Source organism: Hydra viridissima, unplaced genomic scaffold (assembly GCF_058129835.1).
Source record: "Hydra viridissima isolate aposymbiotic clone 2 unplaced genomic scaffold, HvirCarnegie_v1 scaffold_2, whole genome shotgun sequence".
Classification (NCBI taxonomy): domain Eukaryota; kingdom Metazoa; phylum Cnidaria; class Hydrozoa; order Anthoathecata; family Hydridae; genus Hydra; species Hydra viridissima.
In genome coordinates, this window is record NW_028324301.1 from 22749517 (window position 1) to 22769554 (window position 20038).

At 27.2% G+C, this 20038-nt stretch overlaps 1 long non-coding RNA gene across 2 annotated transcripts; it reads left to right on the plus strand.

The window, feature by feature from the left end:
- The first annotated feature begins 5303 nt into the window (after positions 1-5303).
- LOC149892490 (uncharacterized) lies at positions 5304-12333 on the plus strand. 2 transcript variants are annotated; one of them, XR_016449923.1, is made up of 3 exons: positions 5304-5365; positions 11421-11602; positions 11709-12333. It is a non-coding gene; the product is annotated as an uncharacterized LOC149892490 (long non-coding RNA). The 2 variants fall into 2 exon arrangements; XR_016449922.1 differs by lacking the exon at positions 5304-5365 and having other exon boundaries at positions 11372-11602.
- Positions 12334-20038: the final 7705 nt, after the last annotated feature.

Consider the following 20038-nt stretch of genomic DNA (forward strand, 5'->3'; position numbering starts at 1 on the left):
TTTCCTCTTTCGCGTTATTACGGGAAAGGTTCTAGTTTAAGCTGCAAGGCTTCGAAAGGCGTTAAATATTTGCGTAACTTTTTAACAGCTTATAGGTTCATTCTGTATGAACATTTTTTTTTTTTTTTTTTTCGCACTCTTATTGGGTTGTTTTTTTGTTTTATAAAAAAAAGTCGTTCTGCTTAAAAATTTTACTGAATATAAAAACCCTTTTCTTTTGTGTTTACGTGAGCAGCCGCAAGATAATGAATTGTTTTAATATTCTTATTAAGCTTTCAGATTAAGCATTCCAAACATATTTTGATTAGTAATTATATTGTTATGATTAAGTCCAAAATTCATAAAGAATTTAATCAAATTCAATAAATCAAATTTCCGCTAATGGTTATATTCATCAAATTGTTAAAATAAGTAAAAAAGCCGGGTAAAATAATTTTAGGGTCAAAGTTATTTCCAAAGCTATAAAGTAAAAAAAAGTAAATAAAGAAATAAAAAAAAAAACATTTCATGCAGAATGACTTTTCAAGATAACCGAGATAATTAGGAGGAAGTTTAAAAATTGTGTTTAAAGTTTGTTGCATGCTGGGAAATCATCAGTTTTAAGAAAACGTTTAACATTTTTTGAAACGTAAAAAAAACGTGTTTAATGCTTGAAATATGATTCGAGTTTTTATCCCATACTATGTATGTTTTGTAAAAAAGTTATTGCTACTTTTATCATATCATGGAATTTTTCTTAAAAATTATTTTAAAATTATGTTCATTTACAAGCTGATATTGTCAATCCCACCAAAATCCCCTTTCATAGTAAACAACCATTCCATGGTTAAAATTAACGTGTATAAACGAGTAATTAGTTGGGACCAATCAAATTCATTGCCAAAAAAAAAAAAAAGATACAAAAAGCACAGCAATAAAATGCCACTATCTTATAAAAAACTTGAAAAATATTAAGACTATAAGACTATAAAAATATTTTCTCTCTATATATATTCTTTATAAAAACTTCTTTATAAGAAAGTGGCATTTTGTTAATGTGCTTTTTGTGGTTTTCTTTTCATCTTTTTTTTATTTTTTGCCGTGAATTTGGTTGGTCCTAAGTATTTGGACCTTAATTGTTAACTATACCTTAATCTTTTTGGCAAATACTTGATGGATTTTTGTCTCTTTATCTTGTTTTTAGGCGTTAATTTATTATTAGCAATGGCAGCTTTTCTAATTTACATTTTTAATAACAAGTTATATATAAACCTATGTTAGTTTTGGATTTTTAAAAATATTGTTTGTATTAGTTATCATTTTTTCTATTATTCTTAAAACAAATCCGTTGATGCATTTGTAAATCATACATTTCTTACATTTTCAGATGTTGTCGAAGTTTTTTTTTCAAAAACATATCTTTGATATACAGTTGTTATAAATCAAACATTAAAAGAGATCGTATAATTCTTTTTTCTACATTTTAAGATTCTTCAATAAGATTCTAAAACAATCATTTCATCATGAAATAAGTTAATTTGAAATCAAAATCTACTATGTTGACTGTTAAACAGAAGAGGAATTATTTCAAATATTTCATTTTTGGATACTAAAGAGTTGCCATTTCATCAAAAAGCAATTATAAAACAATTTTAGGCATCTCTCGAAGATGTCAAAGTCTTTTTTTTTAACATAAGAGTTAAAATGTGCAGCGAAAAACATTAGAAAATTAAACCATTTTAGTTAACTCAATAAAAAATCAGTTAAGCACGCCTACTTTGACATACCACGTGGTCAATATGGTAATTTACTGATTACTTTAGATTTACCTATATTAAGATAAGATTAATAAAAAAAACGGACGAATGGACATTTTTTATTAAAACTCCCCATGCATAACTAAAGGGTGGAGAGATATGATGTAATAATAAAGAACCCTACAATAATGCTTTCTCCAAGATGTTCTTTTTAATCTTGTGCTTTAAAGAAATTTATACTTTATTTATAATAGCTTTTTGTTGCAGTACATCACTAAGGATGTTTTATTTAGAAGCAATTAGTGAAGAGTTGTTGGCATCGCTAGGTTAGGAAAAGTTAATTAAAACCAAATTAAAACCTCAAAACGCTTAACGCAAAATAATAATGTAGAAATCGAGATGTAAAATATCGAACTCTATAAGAAGCGCAAACAATATAGATGTTTTATAAAGTTGTCATAAATTGAATGAATTTAGTGAACTTTTTTCTGAAATAAAATTGCCATAGTAAACCTGCCATTTTGGTTATTTTTCTACACTTGACTATTTAATTTGAAAGTTTGAAAAATCAAAATTATTACAGTGGTATGCAAAAAATTTACCTATCGCTTGTATTGCTTGCGATGATTCGTGGCGTTCTGCTAACAAGATTTTCAAGCACATCTGGTTCGAGCTGCATCTACAAAGTGTTTGTTTTGATGTTGGACACTTTCTGACACGAAGATTACGTTCGTTCTACAGAAGCTCAATTGGGATAAGTTCATATGATTGAGGCAGCCACACCATAATTTACAGCTTTCCTTCTTTTTGCTCATTCAAGAGATGGCTTTCGTAAAGTTTGTATGAGTACTTCGGATCATTCTATCACAAAATATTACGAAAGTGAGTGAATTTTGTTCAGTACAGCGGTTGTCATAGGTTAATTTTGTCCAACCAAGTTAATTTTATGTAATTAAAGAAAACCATTAAATAAAAACGCACCCCAAACCCATAGCTGAACTTTTTAACCGTGTTTACTAGTTGGATTTATGCAGTTAGGCATCACTCTGATTCTTGTGAAGTCGTTTTATCTAATTACTAATTACAGGTACTTTTTACTACGCACCCCGCCTGCAAAGACCAACTGCAACTTAGCAACCCGACATACAATTGTTTGAAAATCTTCTTTTAATAGTGTCTTAGGAAATTTCGTAAATCGGAAATCTAAACTTATTTTTTTGTTTTTATGGTCAAGCAAATTCTTAACTACCTAACCCGTGTGTTCATTTTTTTGCAATCGCACACATGTAATTGTACATACAAAAAAATATATATTATATATAAATACAAAAATATATATTCGCGATTTAGATTCGGATTTGGACTAAAATGATAATATTGCATTTATCATGTGTTTAAAAAAACTTCAAAAAAATTTAAAGTAATATTTTTTACCTTGATGATTCAAACAATAACTAAAAGAATAACTCAAAAAGTAAACAGAAAAAAAACCAAAGGAAAAACATCAACTATCGATTTGAAGTTTGAAAGTTGTGACAAAAATTTTCATTACGGGTGAAGCAGGCAACAAAAAAATTAATGCTTGATACACAAAAAATGATTTGTTTATTTGCTTCATTGATTATATATTGATCATATGTTATTACTTAACAAAAATACATCTCTAATTCTTTTAGCTTCAGTAAAGGCTTCTTTTTTTTTTTCTTAAAAGGCTTCTTTTTTTTTTTCAGATTTTAGTGCTGCACGTTTGAATTTTTCCACGACAGTGCATTTGCATAAAAATTTTGAAGTTAAACTTTAAGATAAATTCTTTTTAAATTAAACAATAACTTCTTATACATTATTATTATTTTTTGTTTGTTTGGAAGAAAATTTTTTTTGGTTTCAACTGCTATCAAAACTTACTATTTACAAAATAATACAGCATTAAGTAAAAATGGAAAACTTTAACCAGAAACAAATTCAGCAGGTGTTAAATTACCTGGATAGATGGAATGAAGAAAACTCAGGACGGAAAGTTGTATCATTAGTGTAGCAAGAAGTTAAAATGGAAAGACATCGAAGATTTGACATAAGATTTAAAAAAAAAAACATCAGATTTAAAAAAAGATGTACTGTAGCCTAAAGTTATGAGAGCGGATGAATAAAAAATTTAAAAAATTAAAAAAAGTAATAACCAAACGCAATAAACAATAAAGTACAACTCTGCAGTTAAAATGGGCCTAATTTAACCTCTTAACAGACGTCATCGATTCTAATTTATTTATCGACGACTCAGTTATCCAAAATAACTCACTCAGTTACTAAAAAAAAAAAAAGAAATAAAAAAGAGAACTCTGGCAAAAACAGTTATGTTACGTGTTTTCCAATAGATTTTAATATACCGAAAAAGGTTTTAACCCTTCAAGTGAAACAAACTTCTAAGGTGCCAGCCTCAGAAAGTTTGGATAGAAGGTTGGAAGCCTCTAGAGTTACTCCAACATAAAGTAAAAATTTTTTTTAACCGATGTTTCTACTGAATAACTACAATTTTTTAAATAAGCATAAAGCATTCAGTTCTAAAGTTTTTATTATATACAAATTATTTTTCCTAATTCCTTCAGTCAAATTACTTTATAAAGTCAATGCTCTAAAATTTTTAAAATGAAACGAAAAATTCTTATTTACAGAGGTTATTTACGTGTGATTGTTCCCCTCACCTTTACAATCTATCTGTTTAAACTAAAACAATCCAAAACAGCTCTTTGATATTGACATTAGTTCACTGGGCATTCTTTACCAATAAGGTTTTGCGCATTAAAAGCGCGATAATGTTGAGTGTAATTGCATTTATTTGGATTAGTTTGAAAAAGTAAGGAGCTAAGGTCAATGCACTGGAGAATGTAAATTGCTGTAGATAGAAATTATTGTAAATAATTTCTATCTACAGCAATTCACATTCTCATTTCAGACTTCCATCAGTCTGATATGTTCCATTTTTTACTTCTTTTCGTACAGATTTATTATGACATCGTTATTTTGTTAAAAAAAATGTAATTTGTTCGTAAATTTTATAAAGAAATTATTTTTCTATAGGATCTAAAAACTAAATCAGGAGATTTATGCTCCTAATGAAACTCTATTTAAGTCACAAATGATCATCAGTTTAACAAAGATTTAAAATTGCAATCTTTTTTTGGCCAGGATTATTTTCGGCTCTTTAGTAATAAAAACGAAGACAAAAAAAAAAAAACATAAAAAGTTTTACTTTTATGTTTAAAATTCTTCTTGTTGGAAATAATTTAATCGTGTTTTGTTTTACTTCTTCATGAAATCACAAGCAGATATAGATTCAAATCCTCTTCGAGGTTTACATCAGCAGGTGTAAATTTCCAAGAGGTTTTAGATCACCCTAACGTTTCTTTTAATAGAAAAATTATAAGTGGTATCAGCATCTTGAATTTTGTTAAAATGATATTAGTGTGAAATTTTTTCCGATTTAAAAGATGAAAGTATGATTGATAATAAATTTCTTTGAATTTAAAAGATGAAAATATGATTGATAAAATTTTTTTTCCGATTTAAAAGATGAAAGTATGATTGATAATGAATTTGAAAACTCTTAGAGGAAAAAAAGACACCTTTAAAAAGTAAGAAACTTTTTTTTTTTTTTTTTTACATTTTTATAAATAAATTTCAAATAAAATATTTTTCCAAAAACTAATAAAAAACAGAGTTATTATGCTATTTCAATGTTATCTATATCTTATTTCTATTTTTTGTTATTTACATGTTATTGAACAGTTCTATGCTATTTCTAAGATATTATAAATTCTATGTTATTTTTGTATTACATCCATGTCATTTATACGTTATTTAAACTTTTTACTACTTTTACAACAACCTTAAATGCTGCAGTTTTTCAAATATACTGTTTTAAGGTTATTTAGTTACATATATTATTAGCAGCGTTGCTTTGTGATTTATATTAATAACAGTATTACTTCTGTTGATTTTTTTTGCAGTAAAATATTTTAACTGCTTTGATTTTTTATTTGTTTTCTTTATTTGTTTTTAAACTCTATGGTTGCGCAAATTTCTTAAGAACAATAGATTTTTTTTTTTAAAAAAAAAGTTTATTAAAGAAACAAAGAGCCGTTATGAGCCAAAAAAGAAGGTAGCCTAAAAGAAATTTTTTTGATCGATCTGAGATAATTGAGACAATTTGAGACAATAAAGTTTATCAGAATTTTATTTAATGCTTGGCATCTTTAATAGTCATACCATAGTCAAAGTAATGAAAGAGTACGCTAAGTTTTGTATCTGTAGTTTATTTCCTAAGTGCAGAGTCTTTGAGTAGGAGCCCCATATCTTTGTTATAAAAAATTTAATGGTCGTAACCTTAAGAGATAGCTAATTTTCACAAGCTAGATTTCCGCCTTAGGTTATTTTCTACTTTAAGCAGTATTTAAAATCTCATTGATAAAATCAATGAGATTTTTTTTCAACTATTTTCTTACTTAAAGAACTTTCTTTTCAACGTCCATTAATTTTTTAAATTTTCAGTTGCTTTTGTTTCGTTAATGCAATTTATTTTTATGGAAGTTCAAAGTGTCCACCTTGGAGCTCTGTTTTCAAAGCAGTAAGTTCTTAAACTGAAGAATAATAAAACCAATATTATGAAAAAATATTTTTTTATTATCAAGTAAGAAGTCTGCAAACAACCAAAAAAAAAAAAAAAGTGATAATTTTGCGTTTGTTTAAACATTACCGCATACTCGTAAAATTGTTCTCTCGATATTTCATCGTTAAATTCTTTCGATAAATACTATCGATAAGACTTGAAGTTATTTATATAAATTAAGTTATAGGATAGCACTTTGATCCTTCTTTTTTCACAAACCTCTAAAAACATCGGTTTTCAATTACTTATGACGCTAATACTCATTGGTTTGCGTCTTTAGGAAATAGTCTGTTACAGAATAATGCTAGTCAAATGCCTGTGTTGATCACATTTCGAAGAACTTGTCAAAAGTGAAGAAAAATGCTAAGAATAGCTTAAAAGCGTATTGGGGATTAGCTAATGATGTCTTCAACTTTATTGGATTATTCAGCAAAACCTTAAATGACGAAAAAGGTTTTTTTCTTTTATAAAATATTTAAACGAAAATGTTGTTTTTTTTTTCTCCTATTTGCTGTATCCTGCAATTTCCAGAAAGTTAATGAGAGCACAATATTACGAGGGGGGGGGGGGGTATCATTATAAACTCTCATGCTTATACACGCACACTTTTTTATTAAATATATTATTAGTTTTGGGGGGGTTGGTGATTTTTTTATTTCGTCATCTTTTTAGAATTAGTTTCGAGTTTTCGAGAATTTTTTCACTATTTATATTTATATTATTTTTCATAAATACATTTTTAAATAATATTATTTTGGGTGTTTTTTATTTTCCATAAATATATTTCAAGATAATTTATTTAATTCAACGCTTCCTATATCAAAATGGAATGTATTTTTAGAAAAAATAGCACTTCACTTAAAAACATTTTTTTGATTAATCTTTAATACATAACACCGTCAAGCATGCAGACACTCTGACTCAAAATAAGCCGCGAGTAAAGCATGGGAATGTTAAGAATGATATACTTCGACATTTTTTTTTTTTTTTGGCAGAAAACAATAGTAAAATAGCAAATACACTTTTTTTAAAAATTATGATAGAAGAAAAAGTTTAAACAGCAATAAACACTGTTTAATACTTTTCTCAATGTAAAATAATGGATACAAACAAATTTTAATTTGAAAATTTACGGAGTTATGGAGTTAAGGTGTTATGGATCTTTGATAATTATTCATATTTTCATGCGATTTGTTAACTTTGGTGATCAGTTACATGAATAGATAAATGCTTTAATTAACTGTCGTGTTCATAATTGACGTCTATAATTCAATTAATCATCTTGTTAATGAATCACTTCGATGATTCGATGAATCATCGTGCTGACAGTTCACATCGATGGTTCAATCAATTATCGTATTAAGCGAGAAAATGACGAAGTCAGTGTTTTGCGACATTTTTCGTGATTTAAAAAAAAAATTATATTGATAATTATAAGGCGCAACACGTCTTTCTCTCCCCTCCACCCTACCCTACCCCACCCACCCCCTCCCTTCATATTTTTATGTTTGATTTTAATAGAGAATTTTATGCTGATTAACATTCGTAATAAAAAAATACAGGTTTTAAAATCAAAGTAAAATCAAAGTAAAATGCTCTAATTTGAAATATATACAACGATTATATAAAAAATTGCTATTATTCGACATGATTAAACTTACTTTAAAATTTATTTTGTTTTCTAATTCAAAACATTGCTAGCCTGGTTTTTACTATAAAAAGTAGTTTAAAAAAGTTTTTTAGTCTATTTGTTAATTAGAATATTCTTTCGAGTGACAATTAGACCAACGAGCTTTAAAACATTCTTTTGAGACGAGTGATTCATATAAAACGAAATTTATTCTTGCAAAATTGAGTTTTGAGTTCAAAGTAAGAATCCAGCTAAAACTGGATTCTTACTTTGTTGGCTAAAAACTGAATCATTTAAGCATGGTATAATTCGCATAATGTTCTATACTTGAAATCCTTATTTGAAAAAATAAAGTCCAGGTTAACACTTTTAAAAGATAACTTTTAAACGAAATAAATTGTTACTCAAGATGGTGAATATTAGCGGTTAATTTTATATTTTTCCAATTTCAACTTCAGATTAAGGCACTTTAATTTAATTTTGAGAATAATGTCTTTTAACCAATTGTTAAAATAGGTGGAGGGGAGGAAGGGGAGGAGGAAATTAAACAAAATATTTCATCTTTGTGCTTTTTTTAATTTAAAAAAAAACTATTTCCCAGTTCAAGAATCGTGATCAGTTCTTCTCAATAAAAGATCGATAAATTATCAAATGGTTTTTGTTTTTTTTTATTACCAATTGCATCAAAATTAAACTTGAGAGTTGAGAAAATAGTTTTCAACTTTATTTATCAGTTATGTGAGATTCAAGATGTTTTTATTTTATCGTTAATTATATATTATAAGCGCCAACTTGACATCTAATAAGACAAATAAAAATAGCGAGAAGATTTTCTGAGCAAGACATTTTAAAAACATATAACCAATAATCAATGATATATGTGATGATTTATGTGATTTATATGATATATGTGATGATCCTGTCTAAATGTTTGTATGACAAGACACAAAATGTCTGTGAGGTACAAAGTTCTATTATTTGGAGATGGTGTTCAAAAAATGTTTAAAAGACCAATCCTTAAAATTGGAGTTAATAAAAAATATTTTTAAAGATTAAAAATAGGGTTCTCAGGCAAAGAACTGAAAAAAAAAAACAGAATTGTATACTCTACGTGGTTTTCAAATGATTTTTTAATTAAAGTAAATAACTGAAAAGTTATTACTTTTTCAATTTTTCGGTCCTTTGCAAAATTTGAAACAACTTTTAAGCTAAATTTTAAGAGTTTTAAGCATCCTTTGAATTTGAGAAGAGATTTAATGATCTGTTTTGGAAATGCCATTTTAAAACATTTTGCCTTGCTAACCTGAATGATAAATTTTGTGTTTTTTTTAGCATAACTTTTAAAACAATAAAACTTCTAATTTTCTCTCACTTATCTGCATATTTTTATTGAAATTCAAGTTGTGTTTAAAGTTATAGTGTCATAACTAATGGAGTTTAAAGGTTTTGCCTGGGTAATTGAAGAAAATGACAAATTATTTGTACTCTTTGCTTTCCCAGTCATGATGCACAAATCAAATATAAGTCCAATTATTTCCAATCAAATTTCCGATCAATTTTTGCCCGATTTCTTGGGGAAGCATCTAAAAATTTATTTGACGGTAGTTTTTGCAATCATTTATAAGCACAAAAAAAATTAACACGTTTATCTTTTTGCATATAATTTTGAATAATCTTATTTTGAAAAAATTTTTATTGTAAATTTTTGATTTAGTCAATACAGATTTAATTTTTAAGTGGCTCCCTTTGAAAAAACTTTTTATCAACCGTCGTTATAAGATAGTTAGTTTTTTTATTACATTGAAATAATTAAAATGGTTTAATTTCCTGGCTCGTTCCCGGTTGGTAGGAACAGGAACCGATTCTCAGAGAAGTATACCACAACCGAATACCAATCTCCAAAAATAATTGAACAAAAAACAAATAATTGTTAATCAAAATTCATTTTTAATAAACGGATGACAACGGTAACCACTAAGATAATATCAAAAAATGTACGCTTTTAAGATCTCCCTGTTGATAAAAAAAACTTCGTATGAAACTCGAATCTTTAAAAGTGTTGAAAGAAGTATCTAAGTTGTATTTGTAGTTTGTATCTAAGTACAGTTTTTATGATTGGAATTTTGTTTATAATATTTAGCATAAAAAAGAGTACATAATAAATTTTAAAAAAAATCCTTTTGTTACTTTTTAAACACTTAAAAAAGACAAATTACAAGGAATCCAAAAATCCAAAATCATCTAATTTTTACTGGTGTAAATCTTCATAGATCATCCGTGAGGAGACATCGTCAATTGTTACTTTAATGTATGTGTATATATATATATATATATATATATATATATATATATATATATATATATATATATATATACATTAAAGTAACAATGTTTCGTTTTGTAATTTCACAGAATAAGCAAAATTTATTTTAATAGTAATACTAAGAACACAGGAAATTAAACTATATATATGGAATTATAATGACAAGTGGGTAGCGATTGCAGTTTTTAGTATATGATAATTCACATAGCTAACATACTTTACATACTCGAATTAATTACAGTTTACTTAAATATTGCATACACATCATTCACTCATATATAAATAAGATTTTACACATGTGTATGTATCTATATATGAATACAAAAACTTATTAACATACCATAAATATATATTTGTCATTTATGGGTTGTTAAATTTGCAAAATTTTTTTTTTTTAAAAATGTATTTTACAAATTATCACAAAAAACACCTTCATTTACACGTTGTGTTAAAAAATAAGCTGAGATTATTTTTATTTATTTCATAGATTATTTTTATTTATTTCATAAAGCATAGATTGTAATTTTCATGCATTATAATTTTGATATGTTTAATTGAAAATAATTGAAGTCTACAGACAGTCAAGTTTAGGTTATCGCTAACTCTTGCACTTTAATAGTGTTGTTACCATTATTATCATGTTTTTATGATAACAGTTAATAATAATAAATACTGTTATTATAACTATTATAATTATAATAGTAAAAGTCATCGTTATCATAATTGTTGTTAATAATATCATTATTGTTATTATTAAAATAATTATTAAATATTTATTAAATATAGTGTAGGATATTTTTGATTGATACAAAAATTAAAAAACAATTTTAATTAGATATCCAATTCAAAGGAGAAAACAATTCTTAACAAAAACTTAGAAATTAATTTCACATGAAAATAAATTTTGATAAACGTCACATTGTTGTCGTGTTGGTTGATTAAAAAATTTAATCCAATAAATTTTAAAATACCATTTGTTTATTCATTCGATGTGGATTCTTTTCTAATTGATTAATTATTGTTTTTTTTTTTCCTTTTTTGATGGACTCTTCACAATACATAAACAAGTTGGATGGTTCATATAAGTTTCATAACGGCGGATTGACATGTTAGACAATTATTTCGTCAGCTAATTGATTATTAAAACTTGTCCATTGAAAACCAGCTTAAAAGCACCGATAAATTTTTGTCTGAAATTTAAAGAGGAAGCCGAAAGGAATTCATTTGAACAAAGTATAAGATTTTCGAAGGTGGGTTCCTATAACCTGTTTAATAGTTTATTCGATGTTTTTTATTCGATTATTTTTGTTCTTTTTCTTTTTGTTACTTAACTTATATGTATAAATTTTATTTTAGTTTCTCAGAAATTTCATAATGGCTCTTTCAATCGTAGTCATTTGCTTACTCTATTCCATCATCGACGTTGTAAAATGCGATTCAGAATGTTATGGAAGTTGCACCACCAACTTTGATATGTGCGTCAATTCTATTGATGATCAGCAAGGGTGGAACTCTCAGGAAGCACAGTTTTCTGTCTGCATGCAAGGTAAACACAAATGCTTGGAAGAGTGTAAAAAGACAAAAAATGTCAAAAGAAATTTAAGAAGTCTAGAAAAGTCCGAAAATCATAAAAATCAAAACGAACGTGATTTGAACCTTTGTTTTAAATCATGCGAAGTACTACTTCAGCCTTGCCTAAATGAAAACCAACCGACTGTTTGTATTAAAACCAAGTACTTGACGTGCGTTTCGAACTGCGAAGAAAAAGATGCCTACAGTCGAAAAATAAAGAGATTGGAAAGAAAGTTAAATCGGGTTACTAAGAAAATCAACCGAGAGTTATCTCATTTTTGATATCTGTTTCATTATGAAAGAATGTACCATCTATTATTATATTCTATATCCAGTTGAAATGTAAATTGATATTAATTTAATCATATTTATTGAAAGTTAAATTAAAATAAATTTTATCAAATAAATATTTGAAGGTTTTGAAATGAACGCGGTGGTGAACTACAAAATACTTCGATACTTTTTAAGATGAAAATTGGAAAACAAAAGTCATCCACTGTTTAAAACACACGAGGTTTCTAAACAGCATGTATTAGACATATAACTACAAGACATTTTATAACAAGGTACATATTTGTACTGATTGCTGAAAGTAAAATCACTAATTAAATATAAAAGTTTTAAAAGTATTATTAATCAAATGTAAGTGTATATGTCAATTGAAGTCTAATTTAAGCTGTTAACAGTGTGGCATTGTGGGAGTTCGAAATCACGAAGTTTTGCGGTAAACCTATGTTATTAAATAAAAATCATAATAATAGTAGTATCAAATATAATAATAAAAAAAAATGTTACAATGTTAATAACAATTGCAGCAGATAATTTGTGTGCAGTCTAAAATTGCCAGTCTCAGGATTAAAAGTCATTTACAGTTAAACAATAAGTTGTCACAATAAACTTGCTGGTTCATTTTAACACATTTTGTAATAATTGTTTTTTGGTAATAAGTATTTTAAATTTAAAAGCTGTGATTTATGTATAACAGACGGTAGATGGTATATACGTGTGTATATATATATATATATATATATATATATATATATATATATATATATATATATATATATATATTGTATACATATAGACATAACATATATATTTGTATAAGCACATGTTTAAGATAAATATGTAAAGTATGTTAGCTATGTAGGTTATCGTAGTTTGGTAAATTGCAATCCCAACCCACAAGACATTTTTAATCCTATTTATATTTGGAGAATCATTCTTGTACACTGCGGAATTTTCCACTCACTGAAGCTGCTCAATCATAAACATGCCTTAGATGTGAAGAAAAAAAAAAAAATCTGTACAACAAAAGATTTTTTTTTTTTTTTAAATGTTTCCTTCTCCTTTCGTATGCATTTTGCAGAACGAGTTAAAGATTTCTAGCATGCCGTTTATGTTATGAATCGATAAATATAAATTTTAACGCAAGTTATTTTAAGGATTATTAATTTTGATGGCTGGATTTCAATGCCAATATAACGTTTCATTTTAAAAAACTGTTGAATTGACCTTTAAGTTTTCCGTTTTCGTCTTACAGTCCAACTGTTAAAAACACTGTTTTGTAATTTTTCAATATTTCATTTTTGAGTTCGTTACGATTCGTAAAAATTATAAAAAGTTGGCACATACACACCAACAAGAGAAAGCTACCAACGCATCAGAGGAATTATTCATAAACCGTCAACTCAGTTGTAAAATATGTTAATAAAAAGTGTAATCCTTTTTATGATGCTAAGTTAAAAACAATGCAAGATTTACGTCCATGGAGGCCTGGTGCGATCAATATTTAAGTAACTCCCAAATTACCGCAATTATTTTTTTTTATTAAGCATACCCGAAAAACGAAACCCTCATGATCGTGGGAATTGCGTTTCTTAGTTTTCTTTTTATTTTTTCTCTATCCTTTTCTGTAATTGTGTAGCACACTCCTACTTGAAGTTTGATATTAAATGCAGCAAGATTCACAATGAATTAGGATCGAATGAGAAACCTAACAAATAAATAGGACACAACAAGACACGTTCCGCTTCGTGCATGTTGTTAAGGATAACTTAGCAACTAACTCACGTGGGGATAAAATAACCAATAAAAAAACACAACGTTTTTGTGCATAAGTTTTTATATAGACATGATTTTCACAAATTTTTAAAAAACATTTAGCGACGTCCGAGAACGAAGCCATTTTAGTATTGTTAATAAAACTCTAAAAAAAACCGGAAATTGTGGAAAAACACGGAAAACTTTGCTAAAAAATAAAATTTTCGCCAGGGGGATTTTTTTTTTTTTGGATAGATATAAATTAATTTATCCATTTTTGGAATTTCCGACAAAATTTTAAAAACCGGTAATTAGTTCTTTGTTTTCACAAAAAGTTTTTTTTTTGTTTTTTTTCAAAACTTTGATGTTAAGTAGTTTCGTTGTTTACAATAAAAAGTGTTTTTAGTGTTTTCCGATCGTTTACGTTTCTGCATTAGAAATAATCAGATTTCGATTTATCTTAGAGTTTTCTTTGAATAAAACTCAGTTAAGCAGCCACTTTTTTCCAAACTTGGACAGGTCGCATATTATACAAATTAAGTGTAGTTGAAAAACTAAGTCTATGTGATAAAGCATGTAACCTTCCACCAGATGAATATATATGATATAAGTAGGCATTGAGGAAGCGATGGTTTTCTAAAGGTCTGCATGAATATATTGCGTAACCAAAAGAAACAAAGCACAAGTTTTTCTATTCAAAAAGTTCACATTCTTAAGCCTGTTATGACCTTTTTTTTGGTGTGAAGAAACTGATGATCTTAGGGATTGTTGGTTTTTACAAGAAACTTATGAGAACTTGAAGCAAATTTTAGTTACTTTGATTTTAAAAGTATTGTTTGCACACTGAAGCTCTGAAACTCGCATGTTTGTCTTAGATTAGGTTCAGCTGTATCGACATCTTCCTCGTTTCATCTTCCTCGTTTTTTTTTTTGAAGAACCTTTTTTTTTTATTTATTTATTTTTTTATTAATTCCTATTTTTTACCCCATCGCTAATTCCTATTTGAAACCTACAAAAATTGTTTTATTTTAAAACATTGTCTCATTCCAATTTCTAAATATGTCTTTTTTTGGTCACTAAATTCTTATTTTCAAATATCTCATAACTCAAAATTATAAAGCTTAAAACGATAAGCTGATAACAAATAACCGGCTGATAACCGGTTATTTGTTATCAGCATATCGTTTTAAGCTTTATAATTTTACACACAACCAGAGTACACGATTAAATGGGTTTCGTGAACTTGTAAATTGGACTCCGGTAATTGCAAACTTTTCTGTGAGTCATCAGGTAAACTACAAACTGAAATACAAAGCAAATTCTCTAAATAAATATTGTTAGCGATGTTATTTGAATTTTCTTGAGTTTGCAATTACTCATAAAAAAAAAAACTGTATCGAGAAACAAACAGCAGACAGCTTTTTAAATAACTCCACTTTCAAATAGGCAATTTTATCAAAGCGGTGTGTAATTTGTAGTTTGAAAAGTTAAAATTTTTAAAATAGCAAAATATGAACGACAAAAAAATTAAATAAATCTTCAACAACAAATAGGATGAAATTTTACAGCCAGACTTCTGAAAATTTGATAAACAACCAAAAAATATTTTAAATATATAAACTTGATATTAGAATTCGTTTATTAGCAAATCAGACATCAAGTGGCAAAGCTTGTCATGTGACACACTATATGAGTTATACATACAACAAGCTGCCAAATCCTCTTAACCACTATCTCACTCTCCGACTTTGCCCTCGAGCATCTTGGTTTGTAGCTGCATTAAAAATGGTTATTAGATTTAAATAAAAGTTCTTGACTTAAATTTAAGGTATAGAATAAAGGATTGGGAACGAGGATTGTCTTTAAAATTCTCTTAGGGGAAATGTGCCAATGACATACTTAATACTGAAACTCACCAGAAAAGTCATAAAAAAAACAAAAAAAATAAATCGCAAACAAAAATATTTTTAACAAATTAAAAAGCAAAATAAAGCTCATAAAAATATAGACATGCTTAACATAGGCGCCGAGTTCACGGGGGCAACAGGGGCAGTGCCCCCCCCCCCCCTCTAGGAAAATTATACTAATAATATATTATCACGGATTATCATGAGGGCGAGAGTATCTATTCGCCCCCGAGATAATCCGTGATGATATATTATTAGTATAAATTTCCTGGAGGGGCACTGTTGCCCCCGTGAACTCGGCGCCTATGATGCTTAATATCTAAGTTTACAACCATAATTCCCAAAAGACTTATTTCTTTTTCTTGCTTACATCAGCACATTTACAAATTGCACTAAGATCTACATTTTTGAAAACAAAATCCAAAGTTCTTTCGATCCAGGCATCAAATAAAGTTCTTTGGAGGGAGGCAGCAAATTAAAGTCCGTTACAATACAGTTAATGGTTTTCAAGTCATATCTATCAACACATTTTTAAATCATTTTGAGGAAAGATGGAGACTTACGGCATAAACATTCCAATTATATTCATACTAGCGTCAAGTTTTAAATTTTATTGTTTCAATGTTAATGAGTACCTCTATATGTAATCGCCCTTTTTTAGCAATAATTTGGGGAGGGTGTGGATTTTACTACTGCTAAACTTGGAAATTGTATATCGTCACAACGAAAGCCATTTCTTGACTTTTTTTAAGACACAATGAACACTCAATAGAATCAAATTTTTTTATAAAATCTATGATTTTTTTTTTACTAAGTTTTCTATTTTTAACTGTTACAAATTATGTAAATAAAAAACATTAACTCTATTGAGTTTTTATTGCGTCCTGAAACTTAGTCAAGAAATGATTTGCAATGTATTCAAATTAAAAGGTGATAATATGTTTTTAGAAGGAAATTTATACTCTGCTATTAATGCAGATAAAGGCCAAAAAAAACTGTTGTTTTTTTTTATTGAAAAAGTCTGGGGACGAGTGAATGATGCATTTCTTGTATTCGCAATGGGATTCTGAAATTACGTTTTAAAAGCCTCTGCAACTATACCAACCGTTCTAGAATCTTGACTAAATTTATGCAAGATATATATTTTTTCAAATACTAGTAGCCTTAAAAAAATTTCGACTTCTAATCTATTAGGTATCATTATATCATCCTCTAAGGCATTACTTAGTATTTAACTATGACCTCCCAAATCTCCTTTTGTCACTTCAGTGTCTTTTCCAACTCATTTATGCAATATTTTCTTCAAACTACAGGAATTGACAATTTTAGTCGCTAAAAACCGTCCTTTTTCTTTTTTCTTTTTACTCTTCTTTAATGGATTCATGCTTCTTCATGGTTTTGCTTCTTTTTATTATGACTAGGCATCAGGCATCAAAAACACATCATCAAAAGAAAAATGTCGTAACTCAAAATATATTTAAAAAGTATGATTATGGGCATGTAAATTATACGCATATTCAACAGAATTACGCGTGGAAATCTATTCACACCAAAATCAATACTTCTTGATAGAATAACCAGTGTTATCGAAGGCATACTTTCCCATTGTGTATAAACACAACATGCTGGGTAATTAAAATTGAACCAGACTTTTCCCAGGGTTTAGTATGCTACGTCTGGCTGTGGTGATTTAGCTAAATAAATTTTTTTTCAGTTATTTTATTTAAAACTAGAATAATTATTTCTGAAGATGTTTTTAATCCAGCAGACGGTTTATTCTAAATCCAGTGAACTTTCCATTTAACAGAAGCACAGTAAATTCGATTTCGGCACAAATAATAAGTTTCCAAGTATTTAATCTGATATCTTTTTTCTAACCACGATGCTCTTAAATTTCTTAGCATACAGCTTTTAAAGTTCTTTTCAATATGTCTTTATTAAGAACCTATTCATAGTTATTATTTTTTTTTACTATTTTATCATAAAAATAATTTTGTTTTAAAAATAGTGTTTATGTAAGCTTCTTTGTTGTCTGAAATCTTTTTCTAAACATTTTCAAAAATAATGCTCTGTGATGAATTAATAGATTCAGAAACACACAGCAGTTATGAGTTCGATAAAAAATTTATAATGACATTTTCTGTTTTAATGGTATTTTCTATCAATAAAGTGTAATGCTCTATTTTAAACATAAAATGCGTTCATTATTTTTCAATTTAGAGAAAAATTATAAAAAACTGCTAAAAACTAAAAAAACCTTTAAAAACGTTCATAAAAACATATTACCTTATTAGATAAATTAGTAATCTTAAGTCATTTATTAGGTAAATTAGTATTTTTTTAGCCATTTATAATTTTGATATTAAACTGTTAGTTTCCTTGTTTTTATTATTGAAGACGCATTTGAAGGAAGATTATAATTTTATTAAAAAGCATAATTAAAATGTATGTATGTATGTATGTATGTATGTATGTATGTATGTATGTATGTATGTATGTATGTATGTATGTATGTATGTATGTATGTATGTATGTATGTATGTATGTATGTATGTATGTATGTATGTATGTATGTATGTATGTATGTATGTATGTATGTATGTATGTATGTATGTATGTATGTATGTATGTATGTATGTATGTATGTATGTATGTATGTATGTATGTATGTATGTATGTATGTATGTAATAGTATTAATATATATATATATATATATATATATATATATATATATATATATATATATATATATATATATATATATATATATATATATATATATATATATATAATAACGCATTTCCAATAATAAAAATAAAATTTCAGCTGAAATGCATTTTGCTATTTAAATAACAGAGTCAATTGAATTATGTGGCTCGATTCCTTTTAGAATAAGGCCATTAAGTCCAATTGACCATGTATTATATTAACTCCCTGCCCAGGAAAAGTTTTACCACCAATTTTTACGCATCTGAAGACATGAATGACAGTGTTACAGATAAGTTACCCAATCACTTGAAACATTAATGCGAAAAAGTAACCAAAAACTATAATATTATTAAAACAATGACCGATGCTGTAGCTTTAAACAATCATATAGGGTATTACATTTGAAAGTTTTAAAAAATGATAAAACATATAGGAAACTTTGATGCAGATGAAGTTCAAGCAACATGAGTTCCATACTCGCCAAGTACTGCTTCAAAATCTGAGTTATATATGAGTTAAAAGATACATTATTGCCTGCTAAAGTAAAGAGTCTTTTTATCTCGACAAGCAATATGTTCTAAGAAAGATACTTTTAATAAACGTCGGCGTAAATAAATTTCTGAATAAAAAAACATATTGTTTAGTTATGACCATTTTAAAATAGGTGCATCTTAATGTCATTTTAATGATGAAATTAGGGTGATTTTCATATAAAAATTTGGTATGAGAAAAATCATTGCAAAACAAACTAAGTTAGCCGTTATGAGATTCTAAGGTAATGTGATACAAAAAAAAAAAAAAAAACACAAAATTTTTTTGCAAGTTTGTTTTTTAGTTTTTCTTAACAACGGCTCTTAAATTTTGAAGAACAATACTCTGATCTTTAATGAGTTCTGATCTTTGAAGAACCAATTGTTTGATATTTGAAGAATCAGTTTTTGACAAAACCTTTGTAAATTTACTGTGCTAAATAAAAACTATTGCATGGAATGGAGATATCAGTGCAATTCCAATTCAACTTCCGAAAATATTTTACATCTGGTAGTTAACATTTGTCACTTTACAACACATTAGGCCGAAATGAAGAAAAATCTCAACTTGAATTTCAGAAGAAACCCTCTTGAAGGATTAGTATATAAACGTTCCTGAGTCAAAAAATGAAAAAAGTTGAAACCAAATTGGCTTTTGTCCGAGAAAGAAAATTTAGTTTTAGTGTTTTCTTTATTTAGCACAAATTGTTGAAATGTTTGTATGCAAAATTTCGCATATTTACTTCAAAATTAAAGTTTTTCTACATTAATCCATCATTCGAAATAAAATTTAAGATAACTCAATCAATTTAATTGTGTTTTCTTAATTTTCCAATCTTTACTTATGTATTACTTATTATATAATCTAATTAAGTTAAATCTAATTAGTTAAAGTGTAAAATAAAAAAATCTTTTTCTAAAAAA